This window comes from Anser brachyrhynchus (genome assembly GCF_964034855.1).
Source record: "Anser brachyrhynchus genome assembly, chromosome: 2".
In the NCBI taxonomy this organism is placed as follows: domain Eukaryota; kingdom Metazoa; phylum Chordata; class Aves; order Anseriformes; family Anatidae; genus Anser; species Anser brachyrhynchus.
The window spans coordinates 74,656,992-74,682,066 of record NC_137695.1 but is presented as its reverse complement, the minus strand read 5'-3'; the positions used below and the strand labels follow the sequence as shown (position 1 = coordinate 74,682,066).

Sequence of the window (25,075 nt, the reverse complement as noted above, 5' to 3'; positions counted from 1 at the left end):
TGTCACCTACTGAATATTCCCACTGAAGACTGAATATATTCTAGGTAGTCTGTTTGGTGTTTTATTTTACTTTTGCCTCGGAGTTGGTATTTATTTTGATAATCCCCCCATGTGGCTTTTTTCCTGATTTCCTCACAGGCTTGTATTCTAGAAAGGTGACAAAAGCAGGTTTTCCAATACTTGGTGATCTGCAGATTTCAAGTAACACTCTGGCATTGTTCTTCTAACCTGCTTTTTACCATGTGAATATGGATGAGGAGTATCATGAAACAGATCATCCACAACTGACTTCAAAAAAGGTGCATTTGGTATTTTCAGAGGTTTTGTAGGAACAGTTAGCGACTTGCAACTGTTACAAAAATCTTTTGAAAAAGCCTGTAACACCCTTTTTTATCTGTGTTTACTCAGACTGGGTGACTCACCCAGTGAGGAAGGCAGGCTAGAGCTGAAGACACAGGGATACACCTCTTTTTAAAACTGCCATCTGCTTGACTCAAGCATGGGAAAAACTGTCCTTCATACTTTGTCAGCTTTCAAGTTCCACACTTGAGCTGCAAGTAAGATGACTGCATTTTGTGACCAGAGTTCTTGCTTTAATGGACTTTAATCATGTACAAGAGACATTAACTTAACAGCACGTCTCACCATCTGCTACTGTTTTCAAAGGACTTTCATGATGGAGTACTTCACAACTTAATTCAAAAAAAAACAAAAAACATCAGCCTTAAAAAAAGGGTATTTCAATCTTCTTAATAAGTATCTTACATGTTTTAAGCATGTGCAAGAAACTACTGAAAGTTGCTTATTCTGTTAACACATTCTGTTAACACAAGTCAAATTTCAACGTTTAATTTCAACATGTTTAAGAAAAATTACAATGTAAAAAACTGATAATCAGAATTTAAGTCTCCAGTTTAAATGCTAGTGTGACCTATAATTGCAGCATTTATTTTCTGTTGGTGTTGTGGTTTAACCTGGCTGGCAGCTAAACACCACACAGCCATTTGCTCACCCTCCCCCCTCCCTCTCTGGGATGGGGGAGAGAAACGGGAAAGTGAAGCCTGTGAGTTGAGATAAAGACAGTTTATTAAGACAGGAATATAATAATAACAATAACAATAATAATAGTGATAATGATAATAGTATTAATAATAATAATGTGTATGAAACAAGTGATGCACAATGCGACTGCTCACCACCCACTGACCGATGCCCAGCCTATCCCCGAGCAGCCGGCCCCCCACCCCGGCCAGCCACCCCTATATATTGTTTAGCATGACGTCAGATGGTATGGAATACCCCTTTGGCCAGTTTGGGTCAGCTGTCCTGGGTCTGTCCCCTCCCAGCTCCTGCTGCACCCCTAGCCTGCTCGCTGGCAGGACAGAGCGAGAAGCTGAAAAGTCCTTGGCCTGGTGTAAACACTGCTCTGCAACAGTTAAAACATCAGCATGTTATCAGCGCTCTTCTCATCCTAATCCAAAATATAGCACCCTACCAGCTACTATGAGGGAAAATTAACTCTGTCCTAACTGGAACCAGGACAGTTGGATATTCCTAGACTGACTCCCAGATTAAAAGAACTTACATATTACAGGCACCAAACTACAGGTTTTTGTAGAAACGCTACAAAGTCCGTGCTAGCTCAGGATTCTACCAGTCTCATACAGAGAGCTGTAACAAAACCTTGACCTTATTTCATAGAATGGCTTGGGTTGGAAGGGACCTTAAAGATCACCCAGTTCCAACCCCCCGCCATAGGCAGGGACACCTTCCACTAGATCAGGTTGCCCAGGGTCTCATCCAACCCACCCTTGAACACCCTCAGTGACGGGACATCCACAGCTTCTCCAGGCAAAACCTAAGATTTCATTTAGGTTGTGGATCATGTTGCCTTCCATTCTACAGATTTTCTCTCTTCATCCTCATCTTCCAATAACTAAGGTAACAGTCAGTTGGGTATTAAAAGAGATTACAAGTTTCCCTATAGTTTTGTTTTACTGCACAATTGCAGTAGATCTGATTCTAACAGATCGGTTTTGTCATGAACTCACTTAAATCCAAAAGATGGAGACAATTTTTTTTTCTTCATGTTTATTACAGACTGTAGAACACTGCAGAAGTCACTCCTAGCTGAGTAAGCTCAGCAGTTTAGGATCACAACATACATGATATTCTACAAAAGAATTCAGAAAACAAAACCTCTAGATAGCTGTTTTTTAATACATGGTTCAGCCCGTAGACTGCCTAAGAAATAATATAGTGCATCTCAATGCGAAGATGCATTCTTCTCCAAAATTGCCAGAGATCCAAGGAAAAAAAATAATCCCAATGTGGACAGCTTGAATCTGTTAAGCACAAAAACACAAACTGGGAGAGAATAGAATATCCCAAGTTAGAAGGGACCCATAAGGATCATCAAGTCCAACTCCTGGCACCACACAGGTCTACCCGAAATTTTAGACCATGTCACTAAGTGCCCAGTCCAATCGCTTCTTAAATTCAGACAGGCTTGGAGCAGTGACTACTTCACTGGGCAGCCTGTTCCAGTGTGCAACCACCCCCTCGGTGAAGAACCTCTTCCTGATGTCCAGCCTAAACTTCCCCCGCCTCAGCTTAGCACCGTTCCCGCGGGTCCTATCACTGGTGTTTACGGAGAATAGGTCACCTGCCTCTCCACTCCCCCTCGCAAGGAAGTTGTAGACTGCAATGAGGTCCCCCCTCAGCCTCCTCTTCTCCAGGCTGAACAGGCCCAGTGATCTCAGCCAGTCCTCATGTGTCTTCCCCTCTAGGCCCTTCACCATCTTCTTCGCCCTCCTCTGGACACTCTCCAACAGTTTCATGTCCTTCTTGTACTGTGGTGCCCAGAACTGCACACAGTACTCAAGGTGAGGCTGCACCAGCGCAGAGTAGAGCGGTACAATCCCTTCCCTCGACCGACTAGCAATGCCGTGCTTGATGCATCCCAGGATACGGTTGGCCCTCCTGGCTGCCAGGGCACACTGCTGGCTCATATTCTACTTGCTGTCAACCACAACCCCCAGATCCCTCTCTGCGGGGCTGCTCTCCAGCGTCTCGTCGCCCAGTTTGTATGTATAGCCAGGGTTGCCCCGTCCCAGGTGCAGGACCCGGCACTTGCTTTTGTTGAACTTCATGTGGTTGGTGGTTGCACAGCTCTCCAATCTGTCCAGATTTCTCTGCAAGGCCTTTCCACCCTCATCCGAGTCCACAACTCCTCCAAGTTTGGTGTCGTCGGCAAATTTGCTCAAAACACCTTCTAGACCTGCATCCAAGTCATTTATAAAAACATTGAAGAGGACTGGCCCTAAAATGGAGCCTCGAGGAACCCCACTAGTGACCATCCGCCAGCCAGATGTGGCCCCATTTACCACAACCCTTTGAGCCCTGCCCATCAGCCAATTGCTCACCCGTCGTATGATGTTTGTGTTTAGCTGTATGCTGGACATTTTGTCCGGTAGGATCCTATGGGAAACCATGTCAAAAGCTTTGCTGAAGTCCAAAAAGATCACATCAGCGGGTTTCTCTTGATCGACTAGATGGGTGATCTTATCATAAAAGGAAATCAAATTTGTTAGGCAGGACCTACCCCTCATGAACCCATGTTGGCTGGGACCAATGACTGCATTGTCCCCCAGGTGCACTTCAATAACTTCAAGGATCATCCTCTCCATAATTTTACCAGGCACAGACGTGAGACTGACAGGCCTGTAATTGCTAGGGTCTTCTTTCTTACCCTTCTTGAAAATTGGCACAACATTTGCCAGCTTCCAGTCCAAAGGGACCTCTCCAGATTCCCAAGATCGTTGAAAAATAATTGAGAGAGGTCCCGCGATGACGTCAGCCAGCTCTTTAAGCACCCTGGGATGAATCCCATCCGGACCCATGGACTTGTATGGATCCAGGTGATCCATACACGGAACTATTTGCCCCTTTAACACTGTGCAAAACTGAGCGTAGTCACTGAAGTTAATTTTCCAAAGCTGATCAGAAAATGGCACTGTATGAATGAAAATCCTCACTATACTGATCACAGAAGGAGCTTCTATCAAAGTAACTTGAACAGATGTACAGAAAGATGACATCTGCAACCTTACAAGTTTTCATAGTCCCCCTTTTTTTTTCCTCCAGTTGTCATTTTCAATGCCAAATCATACCAAGGAATATGTAAGATCTTAGTACTGCTGAATGAATTTTGCTTTCTAGTAGCTGAATAGTTACTTTACAACTGTCACTAAGTCAACACATTTCTACCTGCTGAAGAAAAGTCTAAAAAATATGTTTTTGTCCGAGTACACACTCCCCACAGAATACACAGTAAACGTTTTAGATATACGACAGCAATAAATTAAGAAACTCAGTTACATCTCAAATTAGCTTAATTTCAACCACCATACAGTGTTACTAGATACAGAAAAGTATTTTGTACCAAAAACATAGTAATACCTCCAGTAAAAAACACTGTTGAAACCTCACCTGGAAAATACAGAAAGGTCAAGTGCATTAAACCTGTTTTTATTTTGAAGCACACATTTTTAGCTTCTCTATCACATAAACATCTGCTTTAGTACACATATGTATGTAACATGGATATATACACACGTGCACACAGACAAAGACACACCCCATATGGCAATACAGGTAACTTGTAAAATGGACCAGACCCTGTCTGATCTGCATCTACTGGCCTCAGAAACACTTCAGTAAGCACCTAATTTTTCCAGTGTTCTGACTTGTAATTTTAATGCTGCCACCTTGTAACTCATGTTACATTTTAAAATATACTGTTTTGCATTCATTTGTGCAGACTAGTACCTGAAATCTGCTGTTTGCCAGAGGCAGCCAAGGCAACATCATAAACTGAAACTAATCCCACACAGTTTAGAGAAAGCACAGCTCTTTCATCTAAAGTGGTATGGTTCTCATGGTAACAGGAATCAATACTGTTAGTCATGTCCCATTGCTACGTATCAAGTTAGGCCTTTGAGGTATATAATGAAACACACTTGCACTGAAAATGAATATCCTGCGAGGTATCATTTTAATGGAATGAATAACTAAATTCACAAACTTAGTAAGAAAGCCCTATTCCTATTCACCTCATCCTGCTTCTCTCTCAAATCTCAAAACTTTTTTGCAATTTCAAGACTATCCTGAAAATGGAGTAACTACAAAAAATAGCTTTAAAAATCTCTGATCAGTCTTCTTGGCACACCTTGTTATATGTAATAGGGAAAAGTTAGCTGCATTTCAGATGGAATCCTTCAGAACTCTACTCTTCAAAATAGTTTAAGAGCAAAATACATCAGTAAGATAACATTATCCAGAAAAGGGACTGGGACTAAAATCCAGTAATATGTAAGACAATCATTCAGCTCTCCTTTTGAAACCTAAGCTAGGTAGTACTGAACAAACTATTGCTGAGAAGCTACTTCACCAGGATTTAACCTTTTAAAAGTATAATTTAGTTTGTGTATTGCACACCTTGCCTTTACTCAACTCTTTGACCCTGCCTACATGCCTCAATCCATTTTTACTTGGGTTATCCATTCCATATAGTTTTTGATTCCTCTGATCTCTTGCTTTTATCCCAACACAGCAAAGAATCACTTTTTATATTGGATTCTTTATTCAAAAACTCTTCCCTGTTTGCTCCAGGTCTTTCACTTACTCCCTGTATTCACCTTGTCTTAGAACTCCTCTATTTGAAGTCCCATTTGAAATTTCATCCTTCCATTCTTAACACTCATTTCCCACAGCATATAGGTCATCTCAGCATATCAGAATTTAAGGTGAAATTAATCAATTGACCTGAGAACAGGCATGGAAAAGCAAAAGAACCCATTAACTGTATTAATGTTGTCAGATACAGAAAAGCTTACTACAAATCCAGTGTATACTCAAACTTCTGTATCAGTCACATCCTACGTAACCCATTTCCTTTCCCCTGTATTTCCATGTGACCAGGCCACCTCATAATAGTTATTAACAAACTTCTAATAATAGTTTTCTTCAGAAGGTTTACTTCCTACTCAGACTGCTCAGAGCTCCAAAGCAACTCTCAGCATGAGGTTACTTTGCGAATAGAGAACAAGGTATATTTATGAACAAAGACCCTCTCTGCTCACAGATAGCTTGAGGTACATAGCAGAAAGGCTCATGAGAGATGTGGCTCTATGTGAACGCTTCAAGGGCCTGACATTTTTAAGGGACTTTCAAGAAGCACACCAAAATGATAAAGCTTACTAGCAATTTGGCATGTATGTTGCTTCTATAGTATGATGCTGAAAGCATAACTGTCTCAATTAGTGGTGGAAGGCTGCAGCAGGCAGAAAGATTGAGATCTGGTATGGTCCTACCTATGAAAATAACTCCTAGACAGACTGAATCGCCTTAGGTTTGGGGGAAGAATGGGTGTGCAGAGAACAGACCCTGCTACTAGACTCCAGAAAGAATCCCAGGAAAAAAAAACTCATACCCCATGATCACCAAAATAAAGCGTGATCCCAATAGAGAATGAAGATACACTAGAAGAGTCAAAGAAAGACAAGGGGAGAAAAACAAGTGGAGAGAACACTTCCCAGGCCTTTATAACCACCCATTTTTCAGGCAGAAGAGTACTCTTTTCAGTGGGCACAACAAATATTACTTCTGTTTAAAAAATGTTCTTGATGTATTATTGGTATAGCTGAGGTGTTGAGCTCCGAGAAGCGTTGATTGCTATGCAGACCAGCACCAAAAAACACTTTGTGTTCACAGAAAGTACAGTTTGTGGCTTTGAAATTTAAAACAGTTGATGTATTAATCGGTAAATCAAGAAAACTCCAAGTAGCACCTTGTAGCCTACATTCCCACACCCTGCTAGCACAGGACTGGGGCAAAGAGGCAACTTCTTTGCATGACAGAACCCCCCACTTGTATAGTTAGGCGATCAGAAATTTAAGGCACATCACAGAGGCCACCTGTTTTGAAATGCAGACATAGCCCTTATGACAGGAGGAGCCCCATGGTATCGTTTGTTTGACAGTTCCTACATCTGACAGATCTTCTCTCCTGTCTTTTCCTGGAAGAACTCCTTTAAAATAGCAGATTGACACTGCAACAGTATAAACCCCTGGATAAATGTTTAAGAGTTTTAACAACCTATACAGAAAAATATGTTCTGCGCTCTGTAACCTGTGTTTGTGTGGTTTTTTTAAACAAACAAACAAAAAACAGAAAGCATGAAATGCAATAGTGTTGTGTCAATTGTTGTGGTTTAACCTGGCCGGCAGTTAAGCACCACAAAGCTGTTCATTCACCCTCCCACCTCCCTCTCTGGGATGATGGGAAGAGGGAGCGAATCAGGAAAAAAAAATGAAGCCTGGGGATTGAGATAAAGGCAGTTTATTAGGACAGGAAAGAAAGAAAAATAATAATAATGATAATTGTACTACTACTACTACTACTATTGTGTACAAAACAAGTGATGCACCATGCAATTGCTCACCACCCGTTCACCGATGCCCAGCCTATCCCCGAGCAGCCGGCCCCCCACCCCGGCCAGCCACCCCTATATATTGTTTAGCATGACGTCAGATGGTATGGAATACCCCTTTGGCCAGTTTGGGTCAGCTGTCCTGGGTCTGTCCCCTCCCAGCTCCTGCTGCACCCCTAGCCTGCTCGTTGGCAGGACAGAGCGAGAAGCTGAAAAGTCCTTGGCCTGGTGTAAGCACTGCTCTGCAACAACTAATACATCAGTGTGTTATCAACATTATTCTCATCCTAAATCCCAAATACAGCACCCTAGCAGCTACTAGGAGGAAAATTAACTCTATCCTAGCTGAAACCAGGACACCAATCAACCTATTGTATCTCAGGTGACCAAAAGCCCAACTTTGCATTTCAGAGGAATTTTTATCAAAATATTTTTGCTGGTAGCATTTTTCATAAACAGCATCCTTTGCATTTTATTATTTCCTGTAACTTCCTAGTCAGTTAAAAATGCTTGTTTTGCATTTTTATGATTACAGACGTGCAATATCAAAAGACCCAATCACTGTGAAGCACTGGTAACTAAATCCATCCCTGGCTTCCCCCTCAACACAGCAGTTCTGGTTCTAGGGCATCTAAATTAATCTGTTATGGATTTGATAATTAGAAAATGGGGTTCAGTGAGCATTCAAAGCTCACTAAGAGGTTGTCACAATAAAAACACTAACCACCAGAAAAAGCAGACTTCCCCCTGCCCGGTCTTCACACATTTCCTTCTTGAACGAACCAAACTTGGAAAAAAAAGCAGTCTGCAAGGTGTTAATAATAGCCCTCCTCTTAGAAATAAAAGATACAATGCTATTCATTCAGGACATTTTGAAAGACTTTGGTTCAATACCTTGTTTTCTACAATGGACAGTCTATTCAGCGCTATCACTTAATTCCAATGTCTCTTCAAATCTTTCTTCCTCAAAACAAGCTGGTTTCTAGGTCACAGTCATCCTGTAGGAGATTGCAGTTGAACTGCAGTTTTCTCTTCCAAAAAAAAGTATACTCCTCAGCTCCTATTTTGTAGGCCAAAACTCAGTTTTCCTAGATATCCATTATGGAATAATTATACAAGCAGCTTAAAGGATAAACCTGAGATTCCTGAAGCTTACTAGTTTATACAAAGTCCTACCAAATTTTGGAAAAGTTTGTAGGTAAATGTTTGGCTACAGAACCCACACACCATGAAAAACATGCTGTTCCCAGGAAAGGGAGATGAAAAACATATACATATTGAAGTTCCAGGTTAGTGCAGAACATCTGAGAAACAACAGGTGCAAGAGCTGCAAGTGTTAAACTTGTTCTAGAATCTCTCTTGCATCTAATTCCATCACACTTATAAACAACACGGAGTTTCTCTATACAAGTAGGTATGTCTTCAGCCACCCTAAGGTGAAAAACCAGAGCTAGGCTTTTTTTTTTTTTTTCAGCTTAAGGTATAAACTGCTTTAAGATGTCATAGGTAGAAAACAAACCCAGTAGCAACTAAGTCACACTTAAGAGCCACTTGTAGAAGTGGCATGTTTTCAGACTACAGTGTATTTCAAAGGAAGAAAGTACAAGCAGTAACTTCAGACCACTCAAACATTTAGCCTATACTAAAGGAACATAGGCAATTCCTCTAGCTCCTCCTGTTTTCATCTCTAAGTTAAATTCAGCATGGAATCAAAGATCAAAGAGGACAGCCCAAAAGTCATGGTCCTGTTCAGTCTGTTTTATGCTACAGAAAATGCTCATGCTATATTTTACAGATATGGGACTTGCACCTAAATATGCTACAATGCAAACATAGTTTTTTTTTTTTTTTTTTTTTTTTTTTAAGTGTTTAAAGAGATTTAGCTCAAGTAGTAAACATCTAAACTTACCCTTCTAACCCTCACCAGATTCAACTCCAGACTGCCTTGGCTCTCTTAAACTCCACCCATGCATTCTAACAGTGCCTCTACTACTGGACACCCAAACCCCTGCTTCTACCTTTTTAGAACAAAGTTCTATCAGGAGTTCCTCATTTACATATGCAAACCTCCAGCTTTTGTCTGTTTTCCTGCACACAGGCACAGAACATTCTTGGGTTTGGAGCAGATAATCCTTGAAAATCCACTATTTTTCTTGGACCACCCCTCTCCAGGCTTGTATTCCATGACATTCTTCCAAGCAAATTCCTGTACCCAAAGTCTGCTCTCTTGCAAGCCAGGGTTGCAATCCTGCTATTGGCCTTGTTTCCTTCTCTCAGGATCCTGATATCCACCACCTTACAATCAATCAGGGTAGGCAGCCAAGGCTACTCCTCTCAACATTCCTGACCAGTTCTTCACGATTTTCAAGTTTTAGGTCCATCAGAGCATCCTTCCCTGTGTCAGCTAGTCCCCTTAGTAGATCAAGGCTTCCAAACACATGGTGTCTTTCAACTGTTGGATAGAGACCTTATATAGCACTACCCAATTCCTAACTTCACACCTCACTCTGAACTGGAATTCTGACCTGTCAGCTCTCTCCTGGCTCAGCACCCCTCCCCAGACAGCTCTCCATGCATTCCACTGGCTCACACAAACCACAAAGGCACTTCAGTCACTAAAAAGCTATGCACACACACAACACCTGTCTGTATTATTCTGCAAAAACAAATACATTAATAAATTCACTAATTTCAATAGGTAAAAAAAAGTTCATTGCATATCCTATGAAGTGGTATTTTTGCATTCAACATGCTTTCATCATGGATCATTCCTGAAGTGAAGTATCCAAGCCTTCCAACTGAATGTTTGTAACAACTACGCAACATAATCTGCAAGCTAAAATCCCACTATTCTAGCTAACACTGAATACCATCTATTTCAAAAATAGATCCACTGGTTTCTATAGTGCTGCACAAATGAGTCAATACTGAGAACTGTTATATCTAAAACAGGTAGAATAAGTTATCTTCCTGTACCCCAGGAACACTAGTCAAAGCCAGTTTTACTGCTTCGCCAATTTTGGCAAGTAGACTCAAACAGATTTACAAGGTAATATACAAAATAAGAGAACTGTAAAGTTACTTCAGTATCCCTAATTACAAAGCAGAACTGAAAATGTAAAGACTACAGACACTTTTTTTTTTTTTGCAGAGCTCAACTATCAGCTGGAAAAAGCCTTGTTATAGCAAAAGTCAACTGGATAATTACAAGTACCTGCAACATCGCATAGTAATATCTCATGTATATTTCATATGAAAATCTACTTAATTATACTATTATTCTCAGTAAATCTATATGAGAAAATGAGATTTAAATTTCAAATTAAGACTGACTGATCAAAAGGATGAAAACATGTTGAAAATGATTTACTATGTGGGAACTTGGTGAGGTCCAATGAGGAGACTATAGACTGAAAAGCAGTTTGTCATGCAATTCTCAGATGAAATAGGAAAAGGCTGTTCAATTAATTGTACTGTCTTAACAGTCAAACACATCTTCCCATTGTACCTGCTTATAACAGCATCACCATGAGCTTCCAAGTTTAGCTATTGCTTTAGGTGGCACTATGGACATCCCCAGAGATGGTGCATTCTCCATGGCTACTCTGAGTAGATTGTTATAAAATTTGCAGCTGTCATAGCACAAGCCTGGCTGGCCATATCAGAGCTTTATCAGACCAAGTCTACCAAGCATTTAAAGTCTCCCTCATCACTGACTACTCCTTTACCATAAATTTGGGAGTGAGGCAGAGCACAGCAGCAGAAATTTAAAATCAAAGTGGTTGAACAGAAAAAATGAAAATGCTACAGTACAGTGTAAGGCATACAGCACAATAAACTACAGCTGCCTCAAAGGAGTTAAAGCCCTCAGCCAGGGCCAGTAACCAAATCACGGTTCTACACAAGAAAAAATTGTGAAGGCAATGCTCTTATTTCACAGAGTGTCTGAATATTCTGAATCTATCTGTATTTAAAGTGGGCAAGCCTTAAAGAAAAACATCAACATTACTTAGTTTGTACGTCAAATTATGAGCTACAATTCAGTTTTCCTATTGTCAGTAAAAAATATCAAGAACTGACCTCCAAGAAACGCCTGGCACAGCAGAAGGCTGTCACATGGCTACTACAACTACAAACTCCTTTAAGAGATCCAAGAGGCTAAATTGGTGCTCCTTGGTGGCTTTCAGACACCATATTTTAATCGCAGCTAGGTATTCAATGAATCAATACTTGGCATGGAAAGAGCATCTTCACTGAAAACACCAGCATAAACACTTTTGGTAAATAACAGTGAGGCAACGTGGAAGATTTAACTCAGATGTAAAAGCATTCCTTAAGAATGTTCTGCTTTCCTCTTGATTTATTGACATCTGGTGATTATTTCCAAGAGGAAACTTGTTCTATCTCCAGAAAGATTCTGTTAATTAGTATACATATTAGTGCCCAAATGTTATGCTAACATCCACTTTTTTTTTTTTTAAGAACGACTATCATCCTATTTGCCTGTTTCCAACCTTAACAAGGCCAATGATTTCATCTCCTCCCCTCCAATTGCAGGGTGGATTGTTCCTGAAGGCAAATTATGAGTTTTGGTGCTCATTTTAAAAGCTGGTTCTGTTGCCCTTATTTTCACATCATCAGTGAACAGCAAGGAAGACAGTAATGGTGAATGCAGACAGGTGCACCTATGTAAAGTTCAATCTCTCCCCCAGGTCAAATTCTTAATTTAAAAAAAAAGTTGAGACTATCTTCCCAGACCTGCCTTCTGTAGGAAAGATAATATTGAGCTTTCTATCAATAGAAAGTGATCTTTATCTCCAAACTTTGCAATGGTTTTCTTTGTGCCTTCTTTGGTAATGTCATTAGTTGAGAATAAACAGGAAACTACAAGAAAGCATCGAAACATTAACCTCACATTAACATTTTCCTATTTCTTAGAACACATAATTGGTATTTCTGCTTTCATTAGAAGAGAATCCTATAGTTACAGTTCTTTACACACACACAAAAAACATGGTATTGTCTCTTAGTTTTCTTCTGCTGGGTCCTTCCAAATGCCAGTAGAGGAGGGCTGAAACCATCAGAATACCGAATTTTTAAAGACATAGAAAAGCCCAGTCACTGGCTACCATACAGTTTATCTGGGACACAAGCCATGCTTCTATTGTGTTCATCTCAGAGATAGATTGACCCCCTTATGCAGGAAGAAAGTAGTAAGACCCCAATGCTCTATTTCTCAAAACAGCTAAAGCAACTGTCACCCACCTTTCATCTGAAATGCTTACTACCTTTAGTCCAAAATAAACGGAAGCTGGCAAATTTTGTTTTCTAATACCTTGCTGGAGAGAAAAATGAAGAGCTTCACACAGCCCTCAAGTTGTCCTCTCTAACCACTCGAAATGTTACACTTGAAGTCATCTTTCAAGGTTACATCAACCACAGCATTTATTTTTTAATACTGTGGAAACAACATCAGAGTGGATAACAATGTTTTCACACCTTGTCATCAATTTCTGGGAATCCTGTGGTCAAAGCTGTGAATTTGGCCCAGGCTCTGGTTTGCATGCTTTTTTGTCCATGAGGGATGCTTTCCATTGATGATCAGGCTAGGAAGAATTATCATAAAGGAGCTTTAATTCTGAACACCTTACTTTACATCTGAAATAATTAGTTAACATGGATCAGGTGATACTTGTTAATCCCACAAAATGCAGTAAATTAGCATGTACTTGAGCCCTTTAAGACTAAACAAGTTAATCAATATTTGGGCGTTTTTCCTTGTTTTTCAAGGAAAGGCTGGAGACATGGAAGTGTTAGAGGCCATTTCCACTCTTGTTTGAAGTCACTTAAATAAAACATTTGTTTGGAGCAATAATATTAAAAATTAAAGTGCTAGCTTTGAAGAGGTCACAAAACTTACAGAAAATTTTCAAAAAGGGTAAAGCTAAACTAAGATACGTATTGGAAATGGCTATCCCTCTTTCCTTTTTGTTCCTTCAAATCTGGTTTGAAGAAGCTCTGTTTAATAATCTCAGATTAAGTGTGCACCAAGCTACAACCACTGCTGTCAGTTTATGCACATTACAGCAGCAACTCTGCTTCACTCTAGTGCAAAACTCATGATATGACTGCTCCAGCTGCTGAGACACTGAGGATGAATGGCCTCTAGCAGGATTTAGTTCTTCTACACCAGTAAACTGAAGACTGAAGGAAGAACTATTCCTTGCTTTAGAAAACTGACATGGCACACAGACTGGGCTAACATTCTCTTTATTGGTCTACATATAAAAAGTATACTCCTTTTCCGTTTTCCCTTCTAAAGAAAAGGGAGAACACCCCTCTATTTATTAATGGATTCATCCCTTGTGCCACTGTTTTGGTGCTATTTCCTGTGACGGTCAGTCTTAACTCTGAAGAGGTTTGGTTTTCTTTTGGTTCAACTGCAATTGTTAGTTAAAAGCCATTTCTTTAAGTCATCCCAGAGGCTCAATGAACACTCACTCCTAATTCAGTCCAGTCTGTTTTGGTTTACCTTAAGTCAATTAGGAATCATTTTCAGCTGAATCAAAAGACTCAACTGAATGGATTCAAAAGCTACTTGTACTACTCAAGGTCTAAGTTTAAACCTAAAATTTTAAATGTAAAATATATATAAATCAAGACTTTAAAGATAGTAAGCACTAACACCACAGTTTTAGACTTTTAACAATTTCACATAATGAACTCAGTGTTCAAAATCTGAGCAAGAAATACAGAGTATTTACATTACTCCTAAGAACAGCTACAAGAGTACAACTGTTTATAGATGCCTCTTTCAAAATTGTCATGTCCATATTCGCCTCCTGAAGCAGCTGAAAATAACTGAACTCTGTATAAAACTGAAACAGTCTTTTCTCTCCTCCTTCATCCTTACATCATTTTCATCGTAATTATCTGAAGTTCAACTAAAAATACAATGTAAGTGTACACACAAGGGCACTTACAAGGTGAATTACAGAATACACCAATTAACAATGGCATTTGAAATGACTTATTTTTTTCTCCTAAAATAGTAAGCACCATTGACAGCTCATGCACAAGTCTTCAGATTATTTTTATCTTCTCTTCCCAAAGAAAATTAAAGAAATAGATACATCCAGAAATCTGTTAACAGCCTAAGACTTTTCTCCCTTTTTCTCCATGGTTCGTACTGTAACCAGAAGCATTAACTATGACCAAAAAAAATGAAAATCCTGTGAAAACAGACTCTGTAACATAGCACAGAATAAAATAAGTAACTGCTTAATATGAAGCATCGCTTCAGACACTTTGTTGAGAAAAGCACCAGGATTTTTGTTAGCCTCAGTAAATTCCATTTATGACCCAAAAATAAGCATTCAGATTAAAACATAGTTTACTTAAACAAGACAGTGCCAGTTACTCAATGTAATCTATTATGCTGATATTCTCATTCGTTGCAGTCTGCTTCCATATCTTTTGGTACAACTGTGAATTTTAACATACTTGGAAACGTGATATGGAAACAATGGACAGAACTCTTAGAAATGCACTCAAGCCATTGCTCAGGGGACAGACTTCATGAATTTTAAAGCATGAACTTTATTACCTTAAAGTGTATTAGTAGGCATACTTCTAAGCAACTCCATAAAAATTAAAAAAGTAGTAGTGTTAGAATACCAAGTTCAAACTTCTAGCCAGTGTAAACATCAGCAGCCTTTATACCACAGTAACTATCTATGTTTTCCAACTGTATCTACAAGCTAGAGCAAGAGAGACAGAAGAACTTGTTTTTTGAAACATCTACAGTGGAAAGTCATCTCTTGACCTTTCCTACAGACTTAGAGTGTGATGCAAACAGATCTCCCAGCTTTTTCATCCTCACATACCTCTCCTGTTGTCTAGGTGTTCATTTATTTATGAAGCCTCTAACATTTGTGCAGCATACCACAGCAGGTGGTCAAGAGAGTCACTGTCATAGTATCAAGGAATATTAACAGCTATTAGTACTATTTTCTTCTGTACTCACATACTCTTTAGAGAATTTAACTCCCAACTTCCATCTGTCTGAAATACCGCAATCACATCTCAACATTTTTCAAGCAGTTCTAAGAACACAGCATTTAAGTTTTCAAAATAAACCATCCATTTTGCATCTCTAGAGTATTCAGCTAGCAAGTCAGTTCAAAAAAAAAAAAAGTACACAATTCAAATGCTATGGTAAAGGAACTGAAAATGGTTTAGATAAAATCTTCCTTCTTGGAAAACATGTGCATATTCATTAGTCTAGAACACATTCAAGTCAAAATATATTGTTTCTCAGGGGTTTCCTATAAAGATTTTAATTATAGGATGACAATAATTTTAAGTGACAGTAGAAATTTGACAGAGGACTTGATTGTGGCTGCCATTTTTGATCCATCTTTCAGAAGGAACAAATCCCCATGAGCCTTCTTAAAGAATCATTTTCTCTAGTTGCAAAGTAGTATTTGAACATCAATAATACAGCTCAAGTCTGTCACTCCAGCTGAGAACAAAGCTTTTCAAGCTTCAAAACTGCCACAGGGACACACTTCTTTTGAGGAGCAAATCTGAAGTGGCGCTCAGGATTTTATGGCTCCTGTGGAACAGTGGTGATTGCTGGGTCTATTTTTCCCCCTCCTCTCCCATCAGGAGGGGGTAAACTTTATAGAAGTTTACTTTTTGTTTAAGTCTCATTGGAAACAGAAAATTATTGCCATGCATCTCCTCCTACCTCCCCTCCCTCCCTATTTTCCCCCAATTTCCAGCTAACCCCCACAGGTTTTTGTGTGTACACATTTGAAGAGGTTATGCAAAAAAAGCATAGCTAGTGTGTCTGATGCCCGGGGGGCCACGGAATTTTTTTTTCTTAAGACAAGCAAGTTTGTCTATTTAAGGGACCAGTATTGTATAAAGAGTTAGAATAACAAATGCAGAAAAGTAAACATGAAGACTGCACTTTCACTCTGAAAGAAAGCCTAGAAATAGACAAATACTGAGTTTAGAAATTATCTGTTCTTTAGCCAGACAGCAAAACACAACAAGCAATAAAAGAAACGTAGCAACACTGGGCAAAGTTAGCCTCTTACTCAGTTGAGTTGGCTTGAGCCAAGTTACAGCAGGATAAGGTTATCTGCCTACCTGGCAATCGCTAATGGCAATTCACCTTGATTTCTTCTTTAAGTACTAGTTAGGATATAAAATCAGACAGGTCTTGCTGAATACAAGATGCATAATACATTAATACTTAACCTGCTCAGAAAGCATTACTGTAAGTCAGACATTTTGTCAATTTCAAGTCCCAGCTGCTCACCAGCAGATTTTTTTTTCTTTTTGTTTTAAGGAATAAAAAGTTAGGAAAACACTACACAGTAGACACTTCTCAGGCTGCTTATTTAGATCTAACACAGCTCTGCCTGCACCTCACAGGCCCTAGTTCTCAGCCTTGACAGCCATTCCCAATTCAGCCTAAGTCTCCTGGTTTACGTTAGCCAGAACTCCTCTGTTCACTTGCTTCTCTTTATTTCATGAGGATACACACTCTTCTACCCTCAGCTGAAAGTAGCTGACAAAGCATTATTTTGCCATTGAAGAATTTCTAGAGCAAGAAATAATTTCAGCTGCAAATGATCAGTCAGAATCAGTGCAAGTTTTTATATACATATATGTATATATATTTATATGCCAAGGCGATCGGCTCTGGGGCAGATGCGTTCTGCAGCGGAGCAAGGGATCGAGACAGGCAGGGCTTTTTTTTCCAGCATCAAGGGCTTTTTTTTTTTTGGCATTGAGGCCACTCGAAGCAGCCGAGGGAGCCGCCAGGACCCGGCAGCCCTCGCGAAGGAGGCTGACGAGGCATAGGCGGAGCCAGCCGCGCCCTCTCCCCGGCCGTTCAAAAGCAGCCCCTAGGGAGCGCGAGCGACCAGGAGCGCAGTGACCAGGGCGGGCAAACAGGGCGCGGCGCGGCAGAAAGGCGGGGCGCGGCAGTTCGCGCAGGCAGTGCGAGCAGGGAGGGCCCCTCGCCACTCTTTTGCGGCGGTCTTTATCATCGGTACTTGTAACCTGCTTGCAAGGAACCTGGCCATGGTATCAACCAGGCAGAAAACCATGGCCTCTGCATCTCTTGTGGCCTCTCCAGCCACAGTCACCAGTGTGGCTACTCAGACGTAGGGCTCGGGGAAACACACCGCCGTCCAGGTCTTGGGCTGCAGGGTGTGCCCGAGTCTTCTGTCGGTATCCAACAGCAGCAGCGAGGGGTATGCCTGTGGGAGGTGTGCCCAGGTCGAAGAGCTGCTCAACCAGGTAGCAGAGCTTTGGGAGGAGGTCAGCAGGCTCAGGAGCATCAGGGAGTCAGAGAGGGAAATTGACTGGTGGAGGTGTACTCTACCCTCTCTGAGACAGGCTCACGAGCCTGCCACAGCACAAGTGTCTCCTGCTATGCAGGAGACAAAAGCTCCCTCGTCCTGCCAGGCAGTAGGAGGAGACCTAGGCCAAGGGGGGGGAATGGAGGCAGGTTCCTGCTCGGTGTGGTAGGCGAGCCCTCTCCCTGCCCACCTCACCTTCCCATCTACCCTTATGTAACAGGTATGAGGCTCTAGAACACAACAGTCAGAACAACAAAATAGACGAAAGCCCGTCCCAGTTGGAGAAGGTGCCTAAGGCAAGGCAACCTACCCCCTGCATTGCTGCATCTTCTGTCAAGAAAGAAAGAAGGGTTATTGTCATGGGGGACTCCCTTTTGAAAGGGACGGAGGTCCCAATATGCCAAGCGGACCCACCCCACGGGGAAGTCTGTTGCCTCCCTGGGGCTCGGGTAAGAGACTTCGCTAAGAAAGTCAAGCGCCTCATAAGGCCCACTGACTACTACCCGCTACTGATCTGAAAGTCTGAAAGGCTGGTAATGACGAGGTAGCAACGAGAAGTCCGAGAGCGATCAAAAGGGACTTTAGGGCTTTGGGGCAACTACTTAAAAGATCAGGGGTACAGGTTGTGTTGTCTCTGTCCTTCCACTAGGGGGGATCGATGCTGACAAGCAGACTCATCACATTAACACATGGCTTTGGGACTGGTGCAACTGACAGAACTTTGGGTTTTTCAATCATGGGAAGGTCTACGCGACACCGGACCTGCTGGCACCAGGTGGGATGTGCCTCTCTCAGAGAGGGGTGAGGATTTTTGCTCAGGAGTTAGCAGGGCTGATAGATAGGGCTTTAAACTACAGTCGAAGGGGGAAGGGGATAAAACCAGGCATGCCGGTGATCAGCTAAGGGATGGTGTGCTAGAATCAGAGGGACTGTGTGCCAGTGAGGTCCTTCGGTCGGCTCCGCAAGGTGTTGCATGTAGGGAGGCGCATTTGAAGTGCTTCTACAAAAACACACACAGTATGAGGAATAAAATGGATGAGCTAGAAGTCTTGGGCCAGTCCCACAGCTACATCGTCAGCATAAGCGAAACCTGGTGGGATGTCCTGTGGCTGGTGTGTTGCAATAGATAGTTACAGGCTCTTCAAGAGGGACAGGCAAGGTAGGCGAGGTGGCGGGGTGGCAACGTATGTGAAGCATGGGCTGGACTGTGTGGAACTTCAAGTTGGGGATGGCAAAGTCGAGAGCCTCTGGGTAAGGATTAAGGGACGAACAAATAAAGGGGATGTTGTTGTGGGAGTCTATTACAGACCACCTGGCCAGGACGACAATGCTGATGAATTATTCTTTGTGGAACAAAGAGATGCCTCAAGATCAACTCTCCTTGTCCTTATGGGGGATTTCAACTTGCCAGACGTCAACTGGGATCACCACACGGCTGACACAAGCAAGTCCAGGAGGTTCATAAAGCACCTAGATGATAACTTCTTGGTGAAGGTGCTAATGGAGCCAACTAGGAAAGGTGCCCTCGATCTGTTGCTGGAGAACAGAGAGGGTCTTGTGGGAGACGTTGCAATTGGCGGCTGTCTCGGCCATAGTGACCATGAAGTGGTTGAGTTTAGAATTTATGGTGACAGAAGGAAAACTGTCACCAAAACTTCAGCCCTGGATATGGGGAAAGCAGACTTCAGGCTGCTCAGGGAACTAGTCAGCAAGGTCCCCTGGGAAACTGCTTTTGAAGGCATTGGCGTCCATCAGTGCTGGTCAGTCTTTAAGCACTGCCCCCTAAAAGCACAAGATCAGGCACTTCCAAAATACTGGAAGTCAGGCAAGCGGGGCAGAAGGCTGGCCTGGCTGACCAGGGATCTTCTACTGGAGCTTAGGCAAAAAAAGAAAGTGTACAGCTGCTGGAAGGAGGGTCAGGTGACGAGGAAGGAATACAGGGATGCTGTTCGTGTGGCCAAAGCCCAACTAGAGTTGAAGCTGGCCATGTCTGTGGGAGACAATAAAAAAGGTTTTTTTAGATATGTGAACAGAAAAAGGAGAACCAAAGAAAACATAGGTCCGCTAATTGATGGGGAAGGTCTCCTCACAGACAATGACGTAGGCAAAGCAGAGACATTTAACACCTTCTTCGCCTCTGTCTTCAACACTGATGATGGGCTTTGGGACCCAGGGTGCCCTGAGCTGGAGGACAATCACAATGGGAATGACAGACTCCCAACTGACCCCAAACGTCTGCGGGATTTGCTGCTCCACCTGGATCCATACAAGTCCATGGGTCCGGATGGGATTCATCCCAGGGTGCTTAAAGAGCTGGCTGACGTCATTGTGGGACCTCTCTCAATTATTTTTCAACGATCTTGGGAATCTGGAGAGGTCCCACTGGACTGGAAGCTGGCAAATGTTGTGCCAATTTTCAAGAAGGGTAAGAAAGAAGACCCTAGCAATTACAGGCCTGTCAGTCTCACGTCAGTGCCTGGTAAAATTATGGAGAGGATGATCCTTGAAGTTATTGAAGCGCACCTGGGGGACAATGCGGTCATTGGTCCCAGCCAACATGGGTTCATGAGGGGTAGGTCCTGCCTAACAAATTTGATTTCCTTTTATGATAAGATCACCCATCTAGTCGATCAAGAGAAACCCGCTGATGTGATCTTTTTGGACTTCAGCAAAGCTTTTGACATGGTTTCCCATAGGATCCTACTGGACAAAATGTCCAGCACACAGCTAAACACAAACATCATACGACGGGTGAGCAATTGGCTGATGGCCAGGGCTCAAAGGGTTGTGGTAAATGGGGCCACATCTGGCTGGCGGATGGTCACTAGTGGGGTTCCTCGAGGCTCCATTTTAGGGCCAGTCCTCTTCAATGTTTTTATAAATGACTTGGATGTAGGTCTAGAAGGTGTTCTGAGCAAATTTGCCGACGACACCAAACTTGGAGGAGTTGTGGACTCGGATGAGGGTGGAAAGGCCTTGCAGAGAGATCTGGACAGATTGGAGAGCTGTGCAACCACCAACCACATGAAGTTCAACAAAAGCAAGTGCCGGGTCCTGCACCTGGGACAGGGCAACCCTGGCTATACGTACAGACTGGGCAACGAGACGCTGGAGAGCAGCCCCGCAGAGAGGGATCTGGGGGTTGTGGTTGACAGCAAGTGGAATATGAGCCAGCAGTGTGCCCTGGCAGCCAGGAAGGCCAACCGTATCCTGGGATGCATCAAGCACGGCATTGCTAGTCGATCGAGGGAAGGGATTGTCCCGCTCTACTCTGCGCTGGTGCAGCCTCACCTCGAGTACTGTGTGCAGTTCTGGGCACCACAGTACAAGAAGGACATGAAGCTGTTGGAGAGTGTCCAGAGGAGGGCGAAGAAGATGGTGAAGGGCTTAGAGGGGAAGACACATGAGGACTGGCTGAGGTCACTGGACCTGTTCAGCCTGGAGAAGAGGAGGCTGAGGGGGGACCTCATTGCAGTCTACAACTTCCTTGCGAGAGGGAGTGGAGAGGCAGCTGACCTATTCTCCGTAAACACCAGTGATAGGACCCGCGGGAACGGTGTTAAGCTGAGGCGGGGGAAGTTTAGGCTGGACATCAGGAAGAGGTTCTTCACCGAGAGGGTGGTTGCACACTGGAACAGGCTCCCCAGTGAAGTAGTCACTGCACCAAGCCTGTCTGAATTTAAGAAGCAATTGGACTGTGCACTTAGTCACATGGTCTAAACTTTTGGGCAGACCTGTGCGGTGCCAGGAGTTGGACTTGATGATCCTTATGGGTCCCTTCCAACTCAGGATATTCTATGAAATGTAACAGGAAATGTGAATGGATCTTGTTTTACAGTTATTACATACATTTCTGTACTGAGATTTGACATTACTAAAAGTTACGAAAGAAGTCCTTTTGCCAGTTCCTCCTACACATTCTCCCAGCCACACAGTGGGAAGACAGTACTTCTCCATCTAGATAAAAGATACACAGTTGTATTCTTCACTGCTCAAGCACCCAACAGCCAAAAGTGAAATAAAATAGTTTTAGATGTTTTGTCTGATTTAAGCCTACCAAAATTTTCTGGAAACATACACTTAATTATTCTTTCTGAATCCTATAATCCCCCAGCCTTAATCTCATAATTCAACATATGTTCTCCAACACTGTAGTGGCAGTTGTTTGCTCTATTTCTCTCCCTCACTTGTGGTACACAGACACACCACAGAGGAACTCATTGAAAGTGACATAAGCACGCTTAATGTTCACTAAGTGTCACAATTCTCTCAGCTTTAATTTCTTGCAAGGACTAGGCCCCTGGGCATAGATCAATTACATTTCCTATTCTCAGCACGCTATAATCGATTTTCATCATCTTTCTTCCCACTAGCTTTATATTCCTCTTGCCACTGGACTCTTTTCCTCTTTGCAAGTTGGTATTGGCCTTGCAAGTTTTCACTACAGGCTGTTTAGACCCTACAATTTTTCTCCTTTCCTGTCTACAGGAGTAGCTCCAGTAAGAGAATAGTACTCCACGCCAGCCACTTTTTGGATGCACTCATTTGCACACTTCAGCGCTACTGTAGGTAAAAAGTACTATGAGTTTTATTTCTGGGCCTAGAAGAAGCTCGCCTTAACAAGGAAGCTTCTTATGGGTAGTCTCTGGTCAAAAAAAAAAGGAGCAACCAGAGGAAGATACAGCCCACGCTCTAATGCTGCAGCTGAAAAGAAGGTGGGGGGGGGGGGGGGTATGGTGTTTTCATTTGTTTTCCCACTATCCAACTATTTCAAATGGCAATAAATGAAATCAGCTTTCCCTAAAGGCACTTGCTTTGTCTGTGACAGCAATGTGATCTCCCTGTGTTAATCTCAACCTACATTTTTCCATCTTACTTTGGGTTCTGTACTGTCGAAGAGGGTGAGGAAAAGAGCAGCAGCCCATGGCCAGCCCACCACATGTAACACCAAAGTCATTTCACCTCTAGCTTAAGATTTTCAGATGTGCAATCTCTCTCACCAAGGTTTACTTCCACTAGCCTTCCACAACAGGATCTCTCATGAAGACTAACACAACCAGACACCTTTCATGTCTACATTACAAGAAAAAGTTCAAGTTGTGAAAACACAGCTACTTTCTTACTCAGCTTGTTGATTTGAATTCAGACATGTATGCACAGCCTGTATATTCAGCTACTCATGTTTTCTGTAGCTGTAGTCTTCTCTTTCATGGAAGAGATGACTCCCCATCTTATCCTGCAGTTTGTGGCTACAACCAACTGTAGTTTGATTGCACTTGGCATGCTGGAATACAGCTGCTTTCTGCTTAAAGTTTACTCACAGAAAAACCTGTCCCTAATCTGTCCTTACACATTACAATCACAAATCCCCTTTGTTGCATGCATAAAATGACTCTTCAGCTATTCTGCGCTCTCACACTTGTTTCTTGACAGATTCTGTGGGCAGCTACTCTTTTTCTGATCCAAGTTCACGAGCTTTCTTATTCTGCATATTTAATATGAACTTTGATACTTCTTATATCCTTGGCGTTATTAGTCATTGAAATATGGAGCTAATTGAATGGATCCTCTCTAGCACAGGTGACAGGAAGGACTGCAATTGGAGAAACTGAATATATTGTTTCTGGTGATGCTTCAGTTACTTTACTCTTCCTACAGATTGTGAACAGTCATTATGTGTTTTCTAATGTGGTTTCTACAGTTTGAAAAAACACTAATTCACTGTTTAAGGAACTCTCACCTTTCACACAATATATCCTCTTGTTACTAAGGTATTCAGAATACCTTACTTAAGCCACTAGTATTGGTTTGCAGAAGAATGGCATCTGTAAGAATGCATTCCACAACACTGGAATTTGAGACTTAATAACACACACACTTGAATTCAGCTGAATTAGAAAGAAACATTCATGCTGTTTAGAAATTACTCAGAAGCACATGTTTTTTAGAAGCCATTCTCCAATATACACTTTCTTCCTGTCTCATACTTTTGCAATGAGTTTGTGATAAAGCTTGCAGCTGGAAGCAATTATATACTATAGAACTGCTTCCCAACAGAAACTGTGGTTTTAAATGTACCATAAGTGAAAATAAGTGCAGTATTAAAAAAAACGCGTAATTAATGTAACATACAAGGACTCTTTGTCATTAAGCTTATCCTCGTTTGCAATTAACTGGCTTTTCTCAGCTAGGATGCAAGCATCAGACTTGCTATGCTTTCAACCAGAGGGCATTATGATGAAAATTAGCCTAACAACACCTCTTGTGTATTCCTCCCGAAGTTATTTCTACCAAACATCAAAACCTCATTCCTCAAAATAGAAATATCAATGACAAATGCTTGATGAGGCTGTTGGAAATCAAAGCTTGAAACACAGGAATTAGAGATATAAAAGGTCAGTTGCCCTGTTTATTTTAAAATATCTCAAACAACAGATCCTGTATTGTTCCCTTTGAGGAAAACATTCCATACATATCATTTTTTTTTTCTGATATTAACCAAGCGTAATCTTAATTTATAATCCTAAAACTATACAACTTAGTTTGAGACAACAAGGTAATGCCCATTCATGTGTAACATCCTTCTCAGAAGGATGTTAGGGATGAGTATTTCTTAATCCACCATCACCCCAGATGGATTAATTATAACCACATCTCAGTTCTGTCAAAATCTAGTAATAAGGTACATGTATTTAACCCATTTATAACCTAAGTAAACTTACCAGAGACTGATCAAAACAAAGTCCTCATGCAACTTTATGACATTTCCCACTGAGGGATGCTGTCCCAATAGCAAAGAAAATCTTTTCCAAAACAGAAGCTGTTAGTGAATTAAACACAGAAGCTGACTCCTAGTTTAACAAAGATGCACCTGCACGTGTAAGAAAATTTAAGAATAACTGGGCTACCTTTTGAAGTAAGGCAGAAAAGAATAAGCATCCAAAGGAAATGTTCTAAATTTCTGACAGACTTCACAGGGAGACAGGTAGTATGAACTAACACATTTCATTGAGTAAGAACAATTTGAGCCAGTCAGGGAAGTCACAGGAGTCAATGGGTGGTAAATTTTAAGGATTGTGACTGAAAGTGTCTCATACAAATACTTTTTTTTCAGACAACCTCTGAGGCTCCCAAGCAGGCTGCCTGCAAGAAATGCAAACTAAGGCTTCCTTAAGCCTTACACATACAGACTGAGCTCCGT

The 25,075-nt window shown here is 41.8% G+C and overlaps 1 protein-coding gene across 5 annotated transcripts in view; it reads right to left on the bottom strand.

The window, feature by feature from the left end:
• Nucleotides 1-25,075, bottom strand: part of LOC308189761 (uncharacterized protein) — a 595,077-nt gene that overhangs the window by 538,392 nt on the left and 31,610 nt on the right. The window contains exon 1 of one of the 5 annotated variants that reach the window (XM_080580224.1): nucleotides 12,992-13,085. The exons of 1 other annotated variant lie outside the window; for it this stretch is intronic. The gene's annotated coding sequence lies outside the window, so the exon portion shown is untranslated. 3 more of the 5 variants (XM_080580221.1, XM_080580225.1, XM_080580228.1) reach the window with 3 other exon arrangements.